The sequence below is a fragment of the Schistocerca piceifrons genome, chromosome 3, assembly GCF_021461385.2.
Source record: "Schistocerca piceifrons isolate TAMUIC-IGC-003096 chromosome 3, iqSchPice1.1, whole genome shotgun sequence".
Lineage (NCBI taxonomy): Eukaryota > Metazoa > Arthropoda > Insecta > Orthoptera > Acrididae > Schistocerca > Schistocerca piceifrons.
This window is the reverse complement of record NC_060140.1, coordinates 315,170,158-315,194,733: the sequence shown is the minus strand read 5'-3', so window position 1 is coordinate 315,194,733 and position 24,576 is coordinate 315,170,158.

The window sequence follows — 24,576 nt, the reverse complement described above, 5'->3', positions numbered from 1 at the left end:
CAAGTAATTAATAAACATGTTTCAATCACAAAGTAAACTTTATTCAGTTCTGATCATGATAAATGTAATTACATGTTGGTGATCAAATTTTAAATGCTTTGTCACCTACATTTTAGTTCTGCAGTTCACACCGTGTAATGAAACCTGATTCCATTTATACATACGTTCCTATATCCTGTTAAAAGATTATTGAGATATTACATGTTACTGCCGCGTATGATACGAGTGTGTGGTCACATTCACGGCCACCTTTCCTACGCAAAGAAAGCACTGAATGAGGTAAAGATAGTTAGAGAATAGTAGAACCTTGCCTTCTGCGGAACAGGAAAACTCGCCTTGTACTTATTTATTTCTATTGCTTTAAAAACAGTTTGCAGCTTTAGTCTACACCATAAGTAGGAAACGAGACTCACCGTAGCGGACATCGATTTTTTGCACCCTCTTTGAGATGTGTAATGATTATTACTCAGGGCCCACATGATCACTTGAGATCGTTGAGAGAGGCCGCAAGATGGTGTAATGTAACATCGAAATCGACTGCAAATAATACAAGACTCAAACATGGGAATTATACAGTAAATCGGTTGCGAACAATTGTTTGGTACAATTGACATCTGAGATGTTGTACCTAGTTAGGCATACGTAACAAGGATGGAAAGTGTTTTATTTTATTTTTGACTTCAGCATAGCTGCTCTAAATTCTGACCATTGCTTTCTCGCAATGTAAGTTTACGGTATCTCAAAATTTAATGCTGATGAAAACACCTCTAGTAGCTTTCGAAACCTAGGTCAATTGTACCAAATAGTTATTCGCAACCGGTTGGCTGCATAATTCCTATGATTGATGATTGTCTACGGTTGCTGAGAAACTGTCATGTTTAAAAGTATAAAATAAGACGTTTAACCCTGCTGGATGTGTCATCCCTACTACATCCACGTCTAATAAGAGCGATCGTTCCACGGCCTACCGGAAGACGGAAGTACTGTGATCTCTCTAATGACTCCTCTGATGGAACGAATCTAATACAGCAATCGAAGTTTAATAATTGCCTGTTCCAGGAATCTCTCACTGAACATCTAGATTGATACCTACTACTCTTGCTAACAACGTCAGTTGCTGTAGCACAGAGGGAGAGCCAGAGTGGAGCTGGAAGTTCCAGCAAAAGAACTAGTGACACACTGTGCTATGAATGGACCCAGGAAAGGTGGCGGTGAAATCTTGTTTCCCTTTCTTAGGGTCGCATTTCGAGACTCAATCTTAATCATCCAGCCAGAGAACTGCCTTTACGATCCAGAAACAATATCATAACTCTATAGATTTTATCATCGTGTTGATGAAGAGCCTGCTGTCAAACCTGTCGGCCATTATCTGTTTCCACCCAAAAAACTGAAATTAAAAATAGGTTGTAAAATCGATAGATGGAAGTGTAATTATTTCCGAGAAAGTTATTGCCACAAACAGAGAAACGTTGGATGGTTGAGATAATTCACTAAACTGAGATCCAGACTGGACATCGATTGCAAGCGTCATCGGAATAGCTCACATCTGTAACGAGCTCTTATGCTAAATAAGTGATATTTCGTTAGGAATTGAATTAGTTGGGTGGAGTTATGTTTGCTGTGACTGTATCCCCAAAATAAGTTTTTACTTAATTCTGTAGTTAAAAGAGGCTGTTCACTGAGAACACACTATATAATGAAGTGTTTTAATGAACATCTACTCAGAAGAAATTTTCAGAATATTACTTCCATGCTATTACTTTTGCAAATATTTATAGAGACTGGTGTGGCTCGAGATGTCCAATGATTTGTACAATTCTTATTACACCTTACCATGAAGGAAACTAACACCCAAAAGGTGTACACAGAGCTGGCTGGAGTGGCCGAGCGGTTCTAGGCGCTACAGTCTGAAACCGCGCGACCGCTACGGTCGCAGGTTCGAATCCTGCCCCGGGCAAGGATGTGTGTGATGTCCTTAGGTTAGTTAGGTTTAAGTAGTTCTAAGTTCTAGGGGACTGATGACCCCTGAAGTGAAGTCCCATAGTGCTCAGAGCCATTTGAACCATTTGTGTACGTAGAGATGTGGCATATTCACTGCACTGATGTCTTAAGAGAACGAACTTAAAGCTCCACATTCGACGGTGGCACAGAGGTACTTCAAGAATATGAGAATGCTAAAAGAATGGACCCTCAAAATTACCAATATCCTTAATATCGGGTTTCTGCGGACTTCGTGATCATATTCTAAGCATTTTCTTTGTAGGCCGGCCAGAAATCCTCCCCTATGTCAGCCTCTTCATATCACAGTAGCACTTGCAACCTATGTCCTCAATTATTTTCTGTTTGTATATTTCAACCTCTGTCTTCTTGTACAGTTTTTACCCTCCACAGCTCCCTCTAGTACCATGGAAGTTACTTTCTGATGTCTTGACAGATTTTGCGAGATAGACTGCGAACCATAGATGAAGGGCAACAGCCAGTTTCCATATTCCTAGATTTGAGAAAAACATGCGACACAGAACAACGCTGTAGATTGGTAACATAGGTCCAAGCATAGGGTTCCCAGATGTAGAGTGGTTTGTATGTAATAGAGCACAGTATGGCATCCTGGATGAAGTGTACTAAGCAAAGTGTGTCCCAGAGACATGTGATAGAACGGCTCCTTATCTCTATACACAAAAATGAATTGATGAGTAAGAAGAGCGGTAAATCTAGCACCCTATTCCAACGAACATGTAATCTTCTTGTTGATTGACTGTAGGAGGAAGCAGTATAACTCGCATAGAAATTCAGTCTGGTGTGATGAATGGTAAAAAATAAATGTAAATGTCGTGTGACTAGGGCCTCCCGCCGGGTAGACCGTACGCTGAGTGCAAGTCTTTCGATCTGATGACACTTCGGCGACTTGCGCGTCGATGGAGATAATAGTACCACAAAACACCCAGTCCCTGAGTGGAGAAAACATAAGACCAAGCTGGGAATCTAACCGGGGCCCTTAGGATTGACATTCTATCGCTCTGACCACTCAGCTACCGGGGACGGGGGTGATGAATGGTGGTTTGTCCTAATGTAAGTTATTGCAGATGATGAAAGAAAACAGTTCTGTAGTTCCAATATAGTAATAATGATGTACTGTTTGGCATAGTGATGTCGATTAAATATCTAGGCGTAACGTAACAGAGCTACAAGAAAAGGAAAGAGCACGTAGGATCTTTGTACATAAGGTGATTGGTCTACTTAGGTTTACTGGGAGAGCTCTAGAAATTTATGTACAAAGGAGATTCTAATGTGACCGTTTCTTGAGTACTGGTCGAATGTTTGAGAACCTCACCACGGCAGAGTAAAGGAAGACACTGAAGCAATGCAGAGGTGAGCCACTAGGCTCGATCAGCAAACCGGTGTTATGTGACCTCAGGTGGAAATCACTGAAGAGAAAAAGACTTACGTTTAGAGAACCGCCATCTACGAGAGGCTGCAGAGCTATCCTACTGCTTTCAACATGGTTCTTGGGCAAGAACCACGAAGGGTATACAAGAGAAAGCCCAGTTCGTACGGAAGCATATAGATAATAGTTTTTCTCCTGTTCTATTTGCGAGTGGAACAAGAAAGGCAATGACTGGCAATAGTGAAGTGGAAAGCAAAGGCATGAACAGGGATGTGGCAAGATCTGGTTACCCAGAAAATGGATATTTTTGTTCCCAGAGTCGTTATGTTTCTTCTCTCCCCTTTTTTTTAAAAAAAAGGAATTTTCGTACATTGGTAATCATTACATGAAATCAAATCTTTATTAATAACAATTAAATCACGAAACCAATGTCCTGAGTTCAGTTATTCCTGCCTAAGTCTCAATTAGATATGAAATATGGCTGCTAAAACAAATGATAGGACTACACAAGTCTAGTGTGTTTTAGCCCAAATGGATCCTAGTGAATCTTTCAACATTCATTACGAATTTACATTAAAATCAATTAACCAGGTAAACTTAAGACTCTGAAGCATTACTTCCAACTGATAAAAAATTTCAAGGGTTTGTGATACACTAGACAGCATATAACACGTGGCCTACGCAAGATGCCCCTTGTAGATTTAGATATCTCGCATACGTTAGTCCAAGAGGGGACTGCCTCGTCACTGTTGCCTAAAGGGAAAGTGCAGGTACAAGCGAACCTCCACCGAGCTGTGCCGCAATCTACGTGCGTTTTCTCCTGGTTCCGCTCTAATAGAGTCGTGTGGCAGTCTATTTATGGTTAGATTCCAGCGAAGACTACACCGATTTGATACTGATTTATGGGGAGACGTACCGCAATGCAGCTGAGACCCGGAGGCTGTATTCACGTTTTCCAACGTGACGTCATCTTCTGTGCATGTTTTCAATAAGTTAACAGAAGTTCTAGATAAAGTCTAAACTACAGAGATCAGCGTAATTCTGTGTGGGGACATTAACATCAACATAATTTCATGAGTGAATCCAGCAGCACCTTCACAAGCATCCTTCAAAGTTTTGACATGTTCCTATTGGTCAATAATGCAACAAGGATTACTACAACGACTTCATGTGGCCACAGATATGGACAGGGAAAAATGCCATGTAGCTGTAAAAGATTTCCGACTATAGGACCACCTCTATCAAATAACAACAGTAAAAGCTGGCATCGAATCATTCCTTAAACTACAAGCCTACTAACGACATCTATCAGAAATGAAAATAAAACGTTTTTCAAAGGAACTAGAAAAACAAATCTGGGATGAAGTGTATAAGGAAACCAATGTGAATATTAAATTCTCTAAATTCTCTATATTTTTTAAACTGAACATTGAAAAGACATTTCCAAAAGTATGCATGTCAGTATCAACATCTCACAAAAATACGTGGATAACAGCTGGTATTAAGAAGTCCTCCCAAATACTTAAACATCTCAGTTCCATGAAAAAGATTCGCAATGATAAAGAATTCTTAAATTTCTATAACAGATAGAAAAACATCTATAGGAATGTGCTGGTTGCTAGAAAAAAAGTCATTTAATGACAAAATAATACATAATGCAGAGAATAAAAGCAAAGCAGTCGGGGATGTTATAAAACAGGAAACGAGGAGAGGCAAACAAACGCAGAATAGCATACTGCTAAGGCATGGGGATAAGGTAATAAATGATCTACAACCCTTAGCAAACTATGTAAATGAGCATTTGTCAAGTATTGCAGAGAAGTTGTAGCAAAAATTCCCCAAAACAAATATAATACCTGTAAATAATGTTGCACTAAACGCATTGATGGTACTTCCAGCCACAGAGAATGAAGTCAATAAAACTGTTCAAAAACTAAAAAATTAAAAGTCACTGGGCTTAGATGAAGTACCAATGTGGGTACTGAAACAATTCATAGGGATTACACAAGGCCCATTAACAAATATAATAATAATATCCTTCACATCAGGGACATTTCCCGAGCAGTTAAAACAGGCAAGAGCTTTGCTTAAAAAAGGTAATGCAAATACATAGAAAATTACGAGCCCATTTCCCTGCTGTCACTATTCTCAAAAATAATAGAAGCAATTATGAAAGACAGATTAATAAATTACCCAAATAAATACAATCATTTAAGCGAATCACAGTTTGGTTTCCGAAGTGGCAAAAATACAGAGTCAGCCATAGTAGAATTCACAAAAGTTGTATATGTGGTCTTGATAAAGATGAGTGTGTGACAGGCATAATTTTGGATCTTTCTAAGGCCTTTGATACAGTTGACCACAAGAGTCTATTAAATAAATTAGATGCATTAGGAATAACAGCAGTAGCTAATGACTGGATTCGATCATACCTAGTAGATAGGGTACAAAGAGTAGAGACAACACATACTTCAAATAGATCTAAACATTTTACTTATCACAACCAAAATACCTTAATTTAAGGGTTCTCCAAGGTAGCATATTAGGACCAGTACTATTAATGATATACATAAATGACTTTCACAGTAGTTTTACTCATGGTGAAAAAATTCTCTTCGCTGTTGATGTATTATATTATAGTTATTATATTATAGTTACAGTGAAAACAAGAGAATTCCTTGCTGAGAAAGCAAATGAAACTCTCAAGGTAGTTTATGATTGCTCAATAAGCAATAAAGTGACATTGAACATAAAGAAAACTAATACCATGAATTTCAGTTTGAAGAGGAAAAATGAGGGTGTAAAATTAAATGTAGGTGGCACCTCTATAGAATGTGTAACAAATACAAAATTTCAAGGAATGAACATCGATTCTCAGTTGAAGTGGTGTGAACACACAAAGGTACTTGCAGACAGAATGTCATCAGCACGTTATGCACTTAGAATCCTGTGTGTAACATGCGGTGGTGTCTTTTACTTACATATTATTCGTATGTACACTCAATTCTTAAGTATGGCATTCCTTTTTCGGGAACAAATGCACAAAATATGAACACAATTTTTAAACTCCAGAAAAGAGCCATAAGAATAATAACAAAAATTACTAGTCGAGCTCATTGTAAAGATCTGTTCAAAACACTATAGACTTTAAATGCTCCATGTGAATACAAATTGCAAAAATACACTTCTTTAAAAAGGCAGCTAAAAAGTATCTGTTATGCAACAGATTTTATACACTGAAGGATTAATTATGTAAAACAGAGTAGGGGTTCGATAAAAAATGTTATACAAATAAAAAATAATAATAATGATTATGAAATATCCAACATTCCACACCACACAATCATTTTATGTTTTTTCCTTCTTTTTTCCTTTATAGAAATACCTACACCCAAGCTATGTGTAGCACAGTACTAACACCTCTTCCTCTTTCTGAGCTCAACATCGTACTCATTATGGAGGGTACACAAAATGGGCCAGAGATCACCAGTGTGTGTGTGTCAGTGTGTGTGTGTGTGTGTGTGTGTGTGTGTGTGTGTGTGTGTATGTAGTGAGTGAAGTGTTATGAAAAACGTGTGTATAGTGTGTGCAGTGACTGATAGTGAGATACGAGTGAACAGTGTGGCATTACATTATTTAATAAGTTATTTGTAAAAAACAATATTGTATAACAAGAGTAAATCTGTCACTAACTAGAAGTCTCTAAATGTATGTGTACACGAATTAGCTTAATTTAAATTGATCTAGATGTACCCGTGGTCTAGGGGTAGCGTCTTTGATTCATAATCAAAACGTCTTCGGTCCCGGGTTCGATCCCCGCCACTGCCTAAATTTTGATAAATAATCAGCATTGGCGGTCGAAAGACTTCCGGCATAAGTAGTCAGCCTCATTCTGCCAACGGCCTTGTCAAAGAGGGCGGAGGAGCGGATAGAGGTTCAGGGCACTCTCTTGTCCTAGGGGTGAGAAATTGCCCCTAAAGGCGGAAGAATCAGCAATGATCAACGACATGAGGATGCAGAAGGCTATGGAAACCACTGAATTAAAGACACGTAACGTGTATCCACAGGACATGTGGCCTGTAATTGAAGAAATGTCATGATGATCTCTCCATTGGCAAAAGATTCCGGAATAGTCCTCCATTCGGATCTCCGGGAGGGGACTGCCAAGGGGGAGGTTACCATGAGAAAAGGATTGAATAATCAACGAAAGGATAACGTTCTACGAGTCGGGGCGTGGAATGTCAGAAGCTTGAACGTGGTAGGGAAACTAGAAAATCTGAAAAGGGAAATGCAAAGGATCAATCTAGATATAGTAGGGTTCAGTGAAGTGAAGTGGAAGGAAGACAAGGATTTCTGGTCAGATGAGTGTCGGGTAATATCAACAGCAGCGGAAAATGGTATAACAGGTGTAGGATTCGTTATGAATAGGAAGGTAGGGCAGAGGGTGTGTTACTGTGAACAGTTCAGTGACCGGGTTGATCTAATCAGAATCGACAGCAGACCAACACCGACAACGATAGTTCAGGTATACATGCCGACGTCGCAAGCTGAAGATGAACAGATAGAGAAAGTGTATGAGGATATTGAAAGGGTAATGCAGTATGTAAAGGGGGACGAAAATCTAATAGTCATGGGTGACTGGACTGCAGTTGTAGGGGAAGCAGTAGAAGAAAAGGTTACAGGAGAATATGGGCTTGGGACAAGGAATGAAAGAGGAGAAAGACTAATTGAGTTCTGTAACAAGTTTCAGCTAGTAATAGCGAATACCCTGTTCAAGAATCACGAGAGGAGGAGGTATACTTGGAAAAGGCCGGGAGATACGGGAAGATTTCAATTAGATTACTTCATGGTCAGACAGAGATTCCGAAATCAGATACTGGATTGTAAAGCGTACCCAGGACCAGATATAGACTCAGATCACAATATAGTAGTGATGAAGAGTTGGCTGAAGTTCAAGACATTAGTCAGGAAGAATCAATACGCAAAGAAGTGGGATACGGAAGTACTAAGGAATGACGAGATACGTTTGAAGTTCTCTAACGATATAGATACATCAATAAGGAATAGCGCAGTAGGCAGTACAGTTGAAGAGGAATGGACATCTCTAAAAAGGGCCATCACAGAAATTGGGAAGGAAAACATAGGTACAAAGAAGGTAGCTACGAAGAAACCACAGTTAACAGAAGAAATACTTCAGTTGATTGATGAAAGGAGGATGTACAAACATGTTCCGGGAAAATCAGGAGTACAGAAATACAAGTCGCTGAGGTATGAAATAAATAGGAATTGCAGGGAAGCTAAGACGAAATGGCTGCAGGATATATGTGAAGACGTCGAAAGAGAAATGATTGTCGGAAGGACAGACTCAGCATACAGGAAAGTCAAAACAACCTTTGGTGACATTAAAATCAACGGTGATAACATTAAGAGTGCAACGGGAATTCCACTGATAAATGCAGAGGAGAGAGCAGACAGGTGGAAAGAATACACTGAAAGCCTCTATGTGGGTGAAGATTTGTCTGATGTGTTAGAAGAAGAAACAGGAGTCGATTTAGAAGAGATAGGGGATCCAGTATTATAATCGGAATTCAAAAGAGCTTTGGAGGACTTACAGTCAAATAAGGCAGAAGGGATAGATAACATTTAATCAGAATTTCTAAAATCATTGGGGGAAGTGGCAACAAAACGACTATTCACGTTGGTGTGTAGAATATATGAGTCTGGCGACATACCATCTGACTTTCGGGAAAGCATCATCCACACAATTCCGAAGACGGCAAGAGCTGACAAGTGCGAGAATTATCGCACAATCAACTTAACAGCTCATGCATCTAGCCTGCTTACAAGAATAATATACAGAAGAATGGAAAAGAAAATTGAGAATGCGCTAGGTGACGATCAGTTTGGCTTTAGGAAAAGTAAAGGGACGAGAGAGGCAATTCTGACGTTACGGCTAATAATGGAAGCAAGGCTAAAGAAATATCAAGACACTTTCATAGGATTTGTCGACCTGGAAAAAGCGTTCGACAATATAAAATGGTGCAAGCTATTCGAGATTCTGAAAAAAGTAGGGGTAAGCTATAGGGAGAGACGGGTCATATACAATATGTACAACAACCAAGAGGGAATAATAAGAGTGGACGAGCAAGAACGAAGTGCTCGTATTAAGAAGGGTGTAAGACAAGGCTGTAGCCTTTCGTCCCTACTCTTCAATCTGTACATCGAGGAAGCAATGATGGAAATAAAAGAAAGGTTCCGGAGTGGAATTAAAATACAAGGTGAAAGGATATCAATGAGACGATTCGCTGATGACATTGCTATCCTGAGTGTAAGTGAAGAAGAATTAAATGATCTGCTGAACGGAATGAACAGTCTAATGAGTACACAGTATGATTTGAGAGTAAATCGGAGAAAGACGAAGGTAATGAGAAGTAGTAGAAATGAGAACAGCGAGAAACTTAACATCAGGATTGATGGTCACGAAGTCAATGAAGTTAAGGAATACTGCTACCTAGGCTGTAAAATAACCAATGACGGACGGAGCAAGGAGGACATCAAAAGCAGACTCGCTACGGCAAAAAAGGCATTTCTGGCCGAGAGAAGTCTACTAATATCAAATACCGGCTTTAATTTGAGGAAGAAATTTCTGAGGATGTACGTCTGGAGAACAGCATTGTATGGTAGTGAAACATGGACTGTGGGAAAACCGGAACAGAAGAGAATCGAAGCATTTGAGATGTGGTGCTGTGGACGAATGTTGAAAGTTAGGTGGACTGATAAGGTAAGGAATGAGGTGGTTCTAGGCAGAATCGGAGAGGAAGGAATATGTGGAAAACATTGATAAGGAGAAGGGACAGGATGATAGGACATCTGCTAAGACATGAGGGAATGACTTCCATGGTACTAGAGGGAGCTGTAGAGGGCAAAAACTGTAGAGGAAGACAGAGATTGGAATACGTCAAGCAAATAATAGAGGACGTAGGTTGCAAGTGCTACTCTGAGATGAAGAGGTTAGCACAGGAAAGGAATTCGTGGCGTGCCGCATCAAACCAGTCAGCAGGCTGAAGACAAAAAAAAAAAAAAAAAGAAAAGATTTGTAAATACTTTGACATGTCCTATTGTAATCTCCCCCCTCACTTATCGACCTTAATGACAGTGAAAAATGAAACCGCGTGTACCTAATGGGAGTTTTGGAAAAGCAATCGTCACCGAAGTTAACCTGTCGGTAAAGAGGGAGGAAAGGGTTGCATCTAAATGAAAGGAAAAATGCGAATGAAACTGGTGGAAATTAATTTTGAAAATGGGTAAAGTTAATAAAGAAGGTAAATGTGCAGCCGTTACGTTAACAATTAAGTAGCGGTAATTAGATATTTGAGATCTGGGGGAAATCACGGTCGCCAGTCCTAAGGACAATTACTATAGTAACTGAAAAAGAAAGGTTATTACACATATAATTAGCACTAGAAGCGTGGCAACTGAAGGTTGACACGTGTAGTGTGAAAACTGAAAGTTTGTCAGAAGTAATAAATTTCGCTACACTCTGACTTAATTTAGCAAAAGAATTAATAAAACCGGAAAATCGAAAGTTAATTTAGTGACTGAAGTTAATAGTGAGCTTTCTTTCTGAAGCACATCGAAATCCAGTAAAATACGATTAGTCTTGGACTACCTCAACAATCATTTCAAAAGCAACTTGACTCTACGCAATTTAGAAACAAGATATTTAACTTTGAACTTGAATTAAATGATTCTGAACTATTAACAATAGTAAAATTTAGTACGTACCAAGCTGAGCTGCAGTCACAGGTAAGCTAAAATATGCTAACAAAACTCGCACTCTAAATTTGTGCTCGTGTAACCTAAATATTGTAGCCAGCTACTGAACTTTGAAATTAAAGCAGCGAAATCTAATTATATTATTTTAATGCTGGCGTTTGAATTTCAACGACACTCGGGTTCATTTCGGAAAAGGAAGGGACCCTGCTTGGCAATGCAATTGGGACAATGAGCAACAAAGGTTCATGCTAAGTTGCTGTAATTTTGCGAGGCAAATGGAACAATTTGAAAAGCTGAGGTCTGCCATACAGTTCTGAAACTTTACGTGCTTTTAGTCTTCCTTGTTGGTTGATTGAAGGTTTGAAGCCGTCGATCGAGGAGGTGGCGACAGTCACTCATTGTCGGCCGTCGCTGTTGCAGAAGCTGGATGTTGGCGCGCCTTCTTCTCGACACGGTCACCAGGCGAAACGGGCTCTTGATGTGCGCCAGCTAATGCTTCCCGTCCGCGACACCATGTCATAAACTATCATCGCGAGTCGAGCGCGATTACTTGCTGCCAAACCCCGAAAGCGCGGCAACTCGCGGGAGCGTCACACGACACCTGCTCCACTCGCTACTCCCGCCAGACTCTCACTGTTCTGCCCGCGCTCCACGCGGCAGAGTTAACACTACCAAAGATCCTACACACTTTGATTCGTCACACGACCTATCGACGTAATCGTTCGATAGCAGTTTTCCCTAGGCAAGACCCAGCGTAAAAATACAAATAATATTTACGAAACAAACCAATTATACATCGACATGAGTGCATAAATATATATATATATATATATATAAACAGTAAAACAATTACAATATATAAAGAGACAGAAATGTCATATCTTGAGGTAACAAAACAAGGAAAAAAATAATAGTACAATAGATGGAAATAGGAGGATATGCATTTCCGGCGTTACACGTGCCCCACATTGTCTGAGGATGTTCGTGTAACGTAAACAGACTCAGAAAATGTCCCAAAAAAGAAACAGCGGAAATGCATATGCTCAAAACATCAACAAAATTTAGCATTCGTCTAATTAAGCATAAATCAATTTTTAGACCATAATAATTGAGTGGAGACACTCCTAATCTTATTCCACTCTCTGTCATCTTGCACAAAATAAAACAGGTTGACAACATATTAAAATTCATAGAAGATACAGAAAATGGTTTAGCTATTCCAAAATCGTCAAAATCCGTAACACTGTCATGAAATGGAATACTATTTACAAAATTAATCAGAGTACATGGTCATAAAAACAGGTAGATCAAAATACGCAAATTAATTATTAATTACATAGAATACACATTTTATATCACCTTTTCGTAATTAATACGCTTGCCATGAGAGTACACTTAATGCTAAACAAGAAAATAATATTCAGTAGATCGAAAAAAACATAAGTATTGACAGCAGAATTCTTTCACATCAGCTGTCCGGGAAGAAAAACTATTCCGCCTTTCGTACTCGAAAGTGCAAAGAATGCGGACAGCGGCACATGAGCCGACAGCGGCACAAGAGCCGACAGCGGCTCCGCCTCGCCAGTATTGTTGCGCCCACCTGTGCGGCACGCTTGATCTCACTCGCCTGTGTAACGGCATTTCCAGAACGTCCGCTTCACTGAATTCTTTCGGAAAACTCACTCCCGAGTAATCTCAAGGAGTCCATTAATTCTATCACAGTGGTTAACTCAACACTGTCCATCATCACACGCATGTACTAGCCTGAAACTTAAAACACCGTCTAAGTACATCGGCAATGACTAGTAAAACACATATTCATGAAATCTTACAGCTATTTACAAAATCATATTTACATTCCTTAATCTACTGTGACTCAGCTGAAAACTTAAACTAGCAGCTTGGATTTTTCAGTTGATTAGATCATGATTAAATTGATTAAAATTAAATTGATTAATCAAAACGCGCTTTAGTGTCATGACGACGTATGCGAGCATCGGCTTTTGGCTTCATTACTTCTCGCAAACGATCCTTTTTCACACCAATACTAATGTCAATCCGTGGAGGGAATTTGATTATCTCTTCCACTAAACTTGTACTTCTGTCACCCAACAGGATTTCCTCTGGAGAAAATTCCGTAGATTCAAGTCTCAAGGTGTTCATAATTCTCTCAAATACTGCTACATATTTGCCCCATGCCCTATGGTTGTGATGGCAATAGGTACGGGAAAGTCGGCCTCGTCTTTGTTCGTGTGTTACGTTTGACACACCGTCTACAATACTTTCCAATTCACTTTCTACATTATTGTCAATGCCGAGATTCTTCACATTACAGTAGTTCAAATTCATACCTACGTCAATACCATTCGGCCAGTTAACAATGTGTATAGGCTGGTATTGCCTATGCACACCGTCTCCTGCCTCGTCAAAACTAACTACTATTGTTTTATCTTGGGACGTACATGTCAACGTTTTGCTTTCGCAGTTAATCACTGCACGGTACTTTAACAGCCAATCTAACCCGATAATTACTTCCGTAGTTAAGTCTGGCACGACGACAAACTCTTGTTCAAATCGTGCCCCACATATCTCGAAGTTGACAAAAATCTGTTTTGTGACCGGTTTACTGGCCTTCCCAGTAGCACCGATAATTTTCACTCCTGTTACTGGCATAACTACGATGCCAGGTCTGTCTTTCAGTAACTCAAATATTTTCCCAGATACAGCACTCAATTCTGCACCGGTGTCAATCAACACGTTTAGTTGTAGGTCGTGCATATTAACAGACACTACTATCTGTCTACACTTGTCCTCGACTGTTTCTTTATTTTCCCACAGTAAACCCTCGTCTATATCCAGGTCATTCCAGAAAAAACCATCCGGCTTTGATCCTAAATCCGGCTTATCTGGCGGCTTTTTCAGCCTCTGTTCACATACAGTTTTAATTTCAACACGTTTGTCCTGAGGCTTAGTCTCTAGCTTCGCCTCCAATACCGAAACCTTTTCCTGTAACTCGTCAACTAGTGAGTGTTGCTTTGCTATCAATTCACTAATTGTCACCTTCGTTGATTCCTCTTTAATCAGATTGATCTCATCTGCCAATCTACCTGGAGGAATGTGCCCAGTCGCATCTGAAATTACTTCCTCTGGATCTGCGCAACCCACACTGCTACCGTCTGACCGCATAACGTCAGCTCTAACCTCATACACGCTGAAATCTATGTGCTTTTCTACCAATTGTGTCCGGCTATCACTAAAATTTTCGTAATCTTTCCCCTTAATACTCTCGCAATGTTTAAACTAGAGGTTTGCGTCGGATGGGTCGGCTACTTCTACCACTATAACTTTCGGTAAAGTCTGCCGGTTAGGGCCAGAACTTTCCGTTACTCCTTCAACATCTAACTCCTGCGGGACGAAACACGACGAATCTTGCTCGTGCTCCCCATTAACATCAACTATTTCTGGTAAAGTCTGCCGGTTAGGGTCAGAGCTTTCAATCACTTCACAAATACTATCTTCCTGTGGGACGAGACGCGGCAAATACTGCACGCGCTCCCCATAAACACTTCACCCATACAGACCCCTATAATCTCTTAGTTCGTCGTATAAGCGACCGAACTGCCTTAACCAGACCTCATCCCTCTCTGCATCCCCTCGCTCGATGACGGACGTTTTATCCGACATCTGATCTTCTCTCAACAATTGCGAATCATTCTTAAACTCAATCTCCAGTTCCGCTGTGGGTATTACAGCTGGCACCTTATAATCGATTTCCGGAACACTACTTAAATTGTTCTCACTGACAGTGAATGTACCTTCTACTGCCGTGTATACAGCTGATCTACTACTTGTGGGCGCACTCCTTTCTCTTAACACTGGCACACTCTCCCGCCGTTGATTATTCCACACGGAATTTTCATACCGACGACACCTGGGTTTTCTCCTGCTATTGGGCCGCCAAAATTTCTCCACGCCCGGTCGGCCCCTCACCGGCGCGGCTAATGGTTTCCCTGTCTCGTCCCAGCAGATACGCTCCCCGGATGCTGCTGAGGCGGCTGGTCACACCCTCTGGCGTTATTACTATTCTGTGAAGCCCGTATCACGTTAGTATGATATTGGTTTCCGTCATTCCTGTTATTATTTGCATTGTGCCGTTTGTTATTACGGTCCGAACCATTATTGTTATTGCTGCCATGGTTGCGGTATGCATTATTCCCATGGTTATCGTTGTTGTGGTTGCTGTGGTACCCGTTGTTGTTACCACGGCCTCTACCACTGTCGCGATTATTGCGCCAATTGTCCTCGTCCTCCACTCTTTCCAGGAAATCATTTATTGTCCTGTAATTGCTTCCTACGTAGCGTTTTGTATCATCTGGAAGCTTTTTGTAGAGTTCCCAGACTATTTCGGATTCCGTTCGGCGATCACGCAAATATTCCAACTTGCGGATCCAGCCCTCACAAAACTCCTTCATCGAGCCGCGCGAATTCGCATCGAAAGGCCTCGATACGACAAATTCGCGCCAGACACTTAGCTGTTTTTGCTCTGACCAGTATTCAGCCAGAAACAAATTTTTAAATTCGTCAAAAGTCAGGTTCGTAATGTTGAGGTTTAAGCCCCAACGCTTGGCATCACCAGCCAACACATCAATAATCGCATTAATTTTTCTCTCATCAGTCCATGATCTGGGTAATACTCTTTCACAATTTTTAATGAAATCCGTCGGGTGTATACCGCCTTTTTTCAAGGGGTCGAACCGCTCCTCTTTCGTCAACAACTCCGAACTATGTGCACAGATTGGCACATAGTTCTGTTTTTCGTCAAGTTTCCTTTCTAATTCCGACACCCTCGTAATCACTTGGCAAGTGGTTGTCGCAAGCGTTTCCACTTCCCTCTTTTTCTCTTCGCAGGTGTTAGCCTGCTTCGTCACTTTGGTATCTACTTCGGATACTAAAGCCTTTAAAGTTTCCACCTTCTGTTGATCATCTTTTCTCACTAATTGAATTTGTTCTGTCACCTTATTCTCGATGATCGGAGAAACTGCGTCTCCTACACTTTTCTCGATTCTGCTAATTTCGGAATCAAAACGAGTATTTATGCTCGCAATTTCCGCCTGAACGCCTATCATTTCCTGTTTAAGGTTACCGATTTCGGTATTAATCACGACAATATCGTCTTTGATTTTATCAATTTTTGTGTTAACAACTTCAACATTGTTGTTAACAACATTAATAGCTTTGTTCTGATTGTCTAGCATTCGTTCAATTTTTTCAGACTGAGCTTCTTGCTTGGCCGATTGACTCTTGATTTCGTTAATCAAAACATTCAATAAATCAGTTAAATTCCCGGAAACTACCGGTTTTACTTCCGTAGCGGCTTCCTCTTTAATTGTCCCCCCGTATTCGTCATCAAGGGATTCGCATTTGATTATCACTTCCGACTCCGAAACATTTTCTAAAGTGTGGAATTCCATTTCTGCTCTTTGTTGCGTTTCGGCGGTCGCGTCTTTCATGCTAGCCGCCTGTCCCTGAACAATGGGTACCGCGGTGCGCGTTTACCAATGTTCGACCGATTGTTCCGTATCTAAGTCTACCAAATTTTGGTAATTGTTGCCTTCACTCATTTTAATAATTTTCAATATAAATGCCAAATCTCAAATCTAATTAGGATTCCTCACACTAATATTCTCGCTGACGTATCGACCATTTCGTAACCAGTACTTTGTTACGAGATTTGTACAATGCAAAATTCGTGTCCAGAACAACCTCAAATTTGAAGATTGTCCTGTCACCAGGTCGCCACGTGTAACCTCCCCCCTCACTTATCGACCTTAATGACAGTGAAAAATGAAACCGCGTGTACCTAATGGGAGTTTTGGAAAAGCAATCGTCACCGAAGTTAACCTGTCGGTAAAGAGGGAGGAAAGGGTTGCATCTAAATGAAAGGAAAAATGCAAATGAAACTGGTGGAAATTAATTTTGAAAAGGGGTAAAGTTAATAAAGAAGGTAAATGTGCAGCCGTTACGTTAACAATTAAGTAGCGGTAATTAGATATTTGAGATCTGGGGGAAATCACGGTCGCCAGTCCTAAGGACAATTACTATAGTAACTGAAAAAGAAAGGTTATTACACATATAATTAGCACTAGAAGCGTGGCAACTGAAGGTTGGCACGTGTAGTGTGAAAACTGAAAGTTTGTCAGAAGTAATAAATTTCGCTACACTCTGACTTAATTTAGCAAAAGAATTAATAAAACCGGAAAATCGAAAGTTAATTTAGTGACTGAAGTTAATAGTGAAATCCAGTAAAATACGGTTAGTCTTGGACTACCTCAACAATCATTTCAAAAGCAACTTGACTCTACGCAATTTAGAAACAAGATATTTAACTTTGAACTTGAATTAAATGATTCTGAACTATTAACAATAGTAAAATTTAGTACGTACCAAGCTGAGCTGCAGTCACAGGTAAGCTAAAATATGCTAACAAAACTCGCACTCTAAATTTGTGCTCGTGTAACCTAAATATTGTAGCCAGCTACTGAACTTTGAAATTAAAGCAGCGAAATCTAATTATATTATTTTAATGCTGGCGTTTGAATTTCAACGACACTCGGGTTCATTTCGGAAAAGGAAGGGACCCTGCTTGGCAACGCAATTGGGACAATGAGCAACAAAGGTTCATGCTAAGTTGCTGTAATTTTGCGAGGCAAATGGAACAATTTGAAAAGCTGAGGTCTGCCATACAGTTCTGAAACTTTACGTGCTTTTAGTCTTCCTTGTTGGTTGATTGAAGGTTTGAAGCCGTCGATCGAGGAGGTGGCGACAGTCACTCATTGTCGGCCGTCGCTGTTGCAGAAGCTGGATGTTGGCGCGCCTTCTTCTCGACACGGTCACCAGGCGAAACGGGCTCTTGATGTGCGCCAGCTAATGCTTCCCGTCCGCGACACCATGTCATAAACTATCATCGCAAGTCGAGCGCGATTACTTGCTGCCAAACCCCGAAAGCGCGGCAACTCGCGGGAGCGTCACACGACACCTGCTCCACTCGCTACTCCCGCCAGACTCTCACTGTTCTGCCCGCGCTCCACGCGGCAGAGTTAACACTACCAAAGATCCTACACACTTTGATTCGTCACACGACCTATCGACGTAATCGTTCGATAGCAGTTTTCCCTAGGCAAGACCCAGCGTAAAAATACAAATAATATTTACGAAACAAACCAATTATACATCGACATGAGTGCATAAATATATATATATAAACAGTAAAACAATTACAATATATAAAGAGACAGAAATGTCATATCTTGAGGTAACAAAACAAGGAAAAAAATAATAGTACAATAGATGGAAATAGGAGGATATGCATTTCCGGCGTTACACTATATCCTCGTAAAAAGAGATCTACGGATGAATAAAGCTACTACTACTACATGTTTTCAGACGTACGGAGATGTGTCTAAGAAGAGTTCCAGGTACAGAGTGTTGTGGCAGGCCAATCAGCGAAGCAGCACATGTTGCCCGGAATGTTATTGAATATTTTTAGCATATCCACGCATGGTAAGCATAGCTTAAATTAAAATAAAGCGTACTTACAATATAGTATAAGAGGAAGTGTTAACGGGCTATTGTATTTAGACTGCGGTATTAAATGTAACTATAATATTAATAATAATAATACACTGAAGTGCCAATGAAACTGGCATAGGCATGCTTATACTAATACAGGGACATGTCAACAGGCAGAATACTTTGCTGCGGTCGGCAACGCCTATATAATACAAGTGTCTGACGCAATTGTCAGATCGGTTACTGCTGCTAAAAATGCAGTTTGTCAAGATTTAAGTGAGTTTGAATGTGGTATTATAGTCGACGCACGAGCATCTCCGAAGTGCGGCCGGAACAGATGCTGCAAGAACGGGACCAACGAGGACTGAACAAAATCGTTCAACATGACAAAAGTGAAACCTTTCCGCAAATTGCTACAGATTTCAATGCTGGCCATCAACAAGTGTCAGCGTGCCAAAGATTCAACGAAACATAGTCGATATGGGCTTTCGGAGCCGAAGGCCCACTCGTGTACCCTTGATTACTGCACGACAGAAAGCTTTAAGGCTCACCTGGGCCCGTCAACACCGATATTGGACTATTGATGACTCGAAACATGTTGCTTGGTCGGACGATTCTCGTTTCAAATCTTGTCGAGCAAAATGGACACGTACGGCTGTGGAGACAGCCTTATGAAGTCGAGGGCCCTGTATGTCAGCAGGGGACTTTTCAAGCTGGTGTAAGCTCTGTAATGGTGCGGAGCGTGTGCAGTTGGAGTGACGTGGGACGGTTAGATACGACTCTGATGGGTGACACGTACGTAAAGCATCAAGGTGACACGTACATAAGCATCCTGTCTAAATACCTGCAGCCATTCATGTCCATTGTGCATTCCTAGTGATTTAGGCAATTCCAGCATTACAATGGGGCCCCCCCATACGTCCAGAATTGCTACAGAGTGGCTCCAGGAACACTCTTCTGAGTTGAAACACTTCCGCTGTCTACTAGACGCCCCAGACATGAAAATTATTGGCAATTCTGTGATGCCTTCCAACTTGTTATTCAGAAAAAATCTCCACCCCGTCGTACTCTTACGGATTTATGGACAGCCCTGCAGGATTCATGGTGTCAGTCCCCTCCACCACTACTACAGACATAAGTCGAGTCGATGCCACGTCGTGTTGCGGCACTTCTCCGTGCCCGCGGCATTCCTGCACGATATTATGCAGGTGTTCCACTTTCTTTGGCTCTTCAGTGTAATAATACGGTCATTATTATTAATAGTATGAAAGTAATTTGATTTCGCCTATTAATACCTATTTCTCATAGTAATTAGGAAAAGGAACGGCTGCAGTGGACCTAAGAAAAGCGAGATCTTTCGCACAAAAGATTCTCTAGAAACGAAAAGGCGTCCTTTTAAGCTGCACCTACACCAACAGCTATATGGAAGCAATCTTAAAGTCGGGTATTACTCAGCAGACGTCTCGTAAATAAAGTAGCCGTAAATCCAGATTTAGTGAGGCACATTTTGTGAGGAGATGATTACTATTTCACCAGTGACGCCACTCTCAATAAATACAATCTACATTACTGGAATACTGCAAATCCTCACTGGTTACGACCAAATTACATGCAAGCCAGTGTTTGGGATACGCACAAGGTCGGATTGAAAGAAGAGATCGAAGCAATTCAGAGGTGGGCTACTAGATCTGTTACTAGTAGATTCGAACAACACGTGTTACCGATATGCTTCGGGAACTCAAACGGGAATCCCTGGAGGGGAGACGAGGTTCTTTCCGGGAAAAACTATTGAGAAAATTTAGAGAACCGGCATTGGAAGCTGATCGCCGAACGATTCTACTGCCGCCAACATAACATTGCGAGTAAGAACCAAGAAGATAAGCTACGAGAAATTGGGGCCCATACGGAGGCACATAGTCGTTTTTCCCTCGCTCTGTTTGCGAGTGGAAAGGAAATGACTAGTCGTGGTAGAGGGTACCGTAAGGGCAACGTAAGGTGGCTTTCGGAGTATCTGTGTAGATGCAGAAGCGCACTAGAATGTTAACGTATAGTGCGGCGTTCTGGAAGACCTGTTCATTTGGCTCCCAGTCTAACTGGTTGGCTGTATTTCCAATTCCTACAGAATGAGCTGAATTTTGGGCATCTCGAAAACATCCCACTGCAGTTAGCTGTGAGGCTCTCGTTTCAGCACTGTGGTGTACCACACCAATATTGTAGAGGGGTTAGAGAATATCTCAATAATGTGGTGGCTGCATTCGATTGCCAGCGAGATCACCTGATTTAACGCCCTTGGCTTATTCCTTATGGGAGCATATCAAAGCCACCGTTTACGAAACAGAACCGGAAAATCCAGAGGTGTTAAAAGAACTAATACGTCATGTTTACGCTTCAGTATCTGCAGAAATATTAAAAGGTGTCCATGCTAATACCGAGACTCGCTTAAATCAATGCATCCAACATGACGGACGTGCATTTCAATATTTGAGTTCTGAGCAATGAAATTATAAAGATATTTCAGTTTATAACATAGGTTTAAATGAAAATCATTTATGATACTCATTACATTCATTGTTCTTTATTGATAATCAAAGATAGTAAGGCATGTATGCTACACTCCCACCTCTGAGGCACGCATTGTGCATTTTCTGTCATCTGTAGATCTGCTTCGAAACAGATAATTAACATGCTTTAGCCCCTGTGCGTGTTGCTTTGATCAGGGATGGTAATTCTTCTACACTGACACCTTTATAGAGCCCGAAAATCAAACTCGACACCTTTCCTGCAGGATGCAAGTTTTCTAGCGACGAGTTATAGGACCGGTAATAGCTGTAAAATGTTTGTTTTCAAGTCCAGGTTCCACGTTCAGCACGGTCTTCTACCTGTTGGTGTTGAGTCCCCTTTACTGTTCTGCTTAGGCAAACCTTTCGGCCTCTGTGGTATCCTGAATTAACTGACGTCTACGGAGGTTGGTTTGCATAGGCCACCTGGTTCATCTGTTACACGGTGCAAAAATTTAATAATGAGCAACACATGAATCAGTCTGATGAAAGAACTAGCGACCGTAGAAAGGAGCGAAATAGGACCGTGCTGCTTGCACGCTTGTCAACCTGGAAATTAGGTGCCACATTAGTACAGACAAGGAATCATGCAACACTCCGCTTACTACAACGTAGAAAAAAAATACCAAACAGGCAATCACAGCTCAAAATAGATACTGCAGAACTGTGAAAGTAAAACAGGCAAGAAAACTGTATCCTGATGTTCCGTACAACTGACATTAAAAAGAAGCTGAAGCTGAAAACGAATCTGGAAACTATCAAATAAAGGTGACAACTAATTGCTTGCCAGCCTTTAAATACATATACTATTTCACTGCGTAAGCAGACTAGTATGGATTAAGTAAATATTATAGAACAGCCAGGGTAGTTGAAGGAGCACTCGTCTCCGAATACAGTGACATGATTTTCTTAGACACAGATGCTCACCAGTTTCAGCTACGGTAGCACAAATACAACAAGTATTAGTGCAAAGACCCACTTGGTAGCGAGCGTGGATGAGCAGTCACGTAACGTACAGTGCAGTCACATGCAACTTGGGCTGAGGACTTCCATTTAATCGTCCAAGCAACGGTTCGCCCGCCGCACATCGAGGAAGCGGCGCTGCTAGCTGTGTGTTGCTGTCCAGCCGTTGATTCCATCCACCCAACTGCCGCCCCAGTGCCGCAAAGCGGAAGAGGTTGACTTTCCCGCCTCGCAAGCGGAGCTGGCGCTATGTACACACCTAATGACACCCTCCCGGGGTCCTTACGGCGACAAGTAAAACCATACGTGCAGCAATGATATCAAGTATCTCTACCTTTCACTGGCATCAGAATCAAATCGAGCTGCAACACGACTCAGGTAGCACCAAGTAGTCTGCCACGCATCGTATGGTGACTTGGGGACTATGTAGATTACAGATTATGTAGATGATGGATAAATTTAACACTGACTAAATCTCAACTGCCAAGATCGCTAAAATCGTTTATTCATATAGATAACCGGTTTCGACATTTCTCTGTTGGCATCTTTGAATCTGCAAAAGATAGCACCGAAAATTTTATGCTACAGCTACTAACATAACAGTAAACATAGTTATGTCGTAAATTATACGTGCATAGAATATCAACATACCTAAGTTCACATCTTTGCATATCTTTGTACAATCTCCTCCATCATTACGTAAGTGGTGCTGTACAACGTATGTCTGTGCTGGTATCGTGAGCTACTCGACTTCGGCATGCCAGTTTTAAAATAACAGTTACGTGTACACATATTATTAAGCTGATTGCTAGTGCTCACAGTCATCACCACTTTACGACTGACGGATCCTAGCGTAAACATTCTAGTGACAAATCAGTACATCACATGACGCCGTGGTAGTACAAATCGATACTATGATCTCAGATTAAGGCTTGGATCTACTATTTCATAGAGCACTTGTAATCGGAACAATGATTTGTGTGTACATAGCTGTTATTTTAAAATTTACGTGCAGACTTCTAGAGCAGCTAATGCGATCAACATGGACCTACATTGTATAGCACGCATTGTATTGCACCATTTACTGTACTAATGGAGGAGATAATGTAATGATGTAAACACAGGTACACTGAAGAGCCAAAGAAACTGGTACACCTGCCCAGTAACGTATAAGGCACCCTCGAGCACGCAGAAGTGCCGCAACACGACGTGGCTCGGAATCGAATAATGTCTGAAATAGTGCTTGAGGGAAGTGATACCATGAATCCTACAGGGATGTCCATAAATCCCTAAGAGAACGACGAGGTGAACATCTCTTCTGGACAACACGTTGCAAGGCACCCCAGATATGGCTCAATATTGTTCATCTCTGGGGAGTTTCTTGGGCAGCGAAAGTGCTTTAGCTCAGAAGAGAGTTCCGGGAGACATTCGGTAGCAATTCTGGACGTGTGGGGTGTCGCATTGTCCTGTTGGAATTGCTCAAGTCCGTCGTAATGTACAGTGGACATAAATGGATGTAGGTGATTAGACAGGATGCTAACGTACGTATCACCTGTCAGAGTCGTAGCTCGACATATCAGGGGCCCATTCACTTCACGCGCCCCACACCATTACAGAGCCTCAACCAGCTTGAACAGTCTCTTGATGACGTGCTGGTGTTGACGGGCACAAGCGAGGCGAAATCTTTGTATCGTGCAGTCATCAAGCGTAAACGAGTGGACTTTCGGCTGTGAGAACCCATATTGATGATGTTTCGTTGAATAGTTCTCATGCTGACACTTGCTGATGTCCCAGAATCCAAATCTGCAGCAATTTGTGGAAGGCTTGTACTTCTGTAACGTTGAACCATTTTCTTCAATTGTCGTTGGTCCCGTTCTTGCATGATCTTTTTCCAACTGCAGAGATGTCGGAGATTTGATGTCTTACCGGATTCCTGATATCACGGTACACTAGTGAAATGTTCGTCCAGGAAAAACCCCACTTCATCGCTACCTCGGAGATGCTGTGTCGCATCGCTCATGCGTCGACTAAAACACCACGTTCAAACTCACTTAAATCTTGATAATCTTCCATCGTAGCAGCATTAACCGATCTAACAACTGCGCCAAACACTTGTTTTCTTATATAGGAGTTGCCGAACGCAGTACCGTATTCTGCCTGTTTGCATTTGGATATGCGTGGCTCTACCAATTCCTTTGGCGCCTCATGGTATGTTGGTGTTCCATGTACTGCAAAATTTTGGACATAATTGTTTCCGTTGTTATGTTAGTAGCTGTATCGTAGCATTTTCGGTCGCATCTTTTGTAGATCCGAAGTTGCCAACTG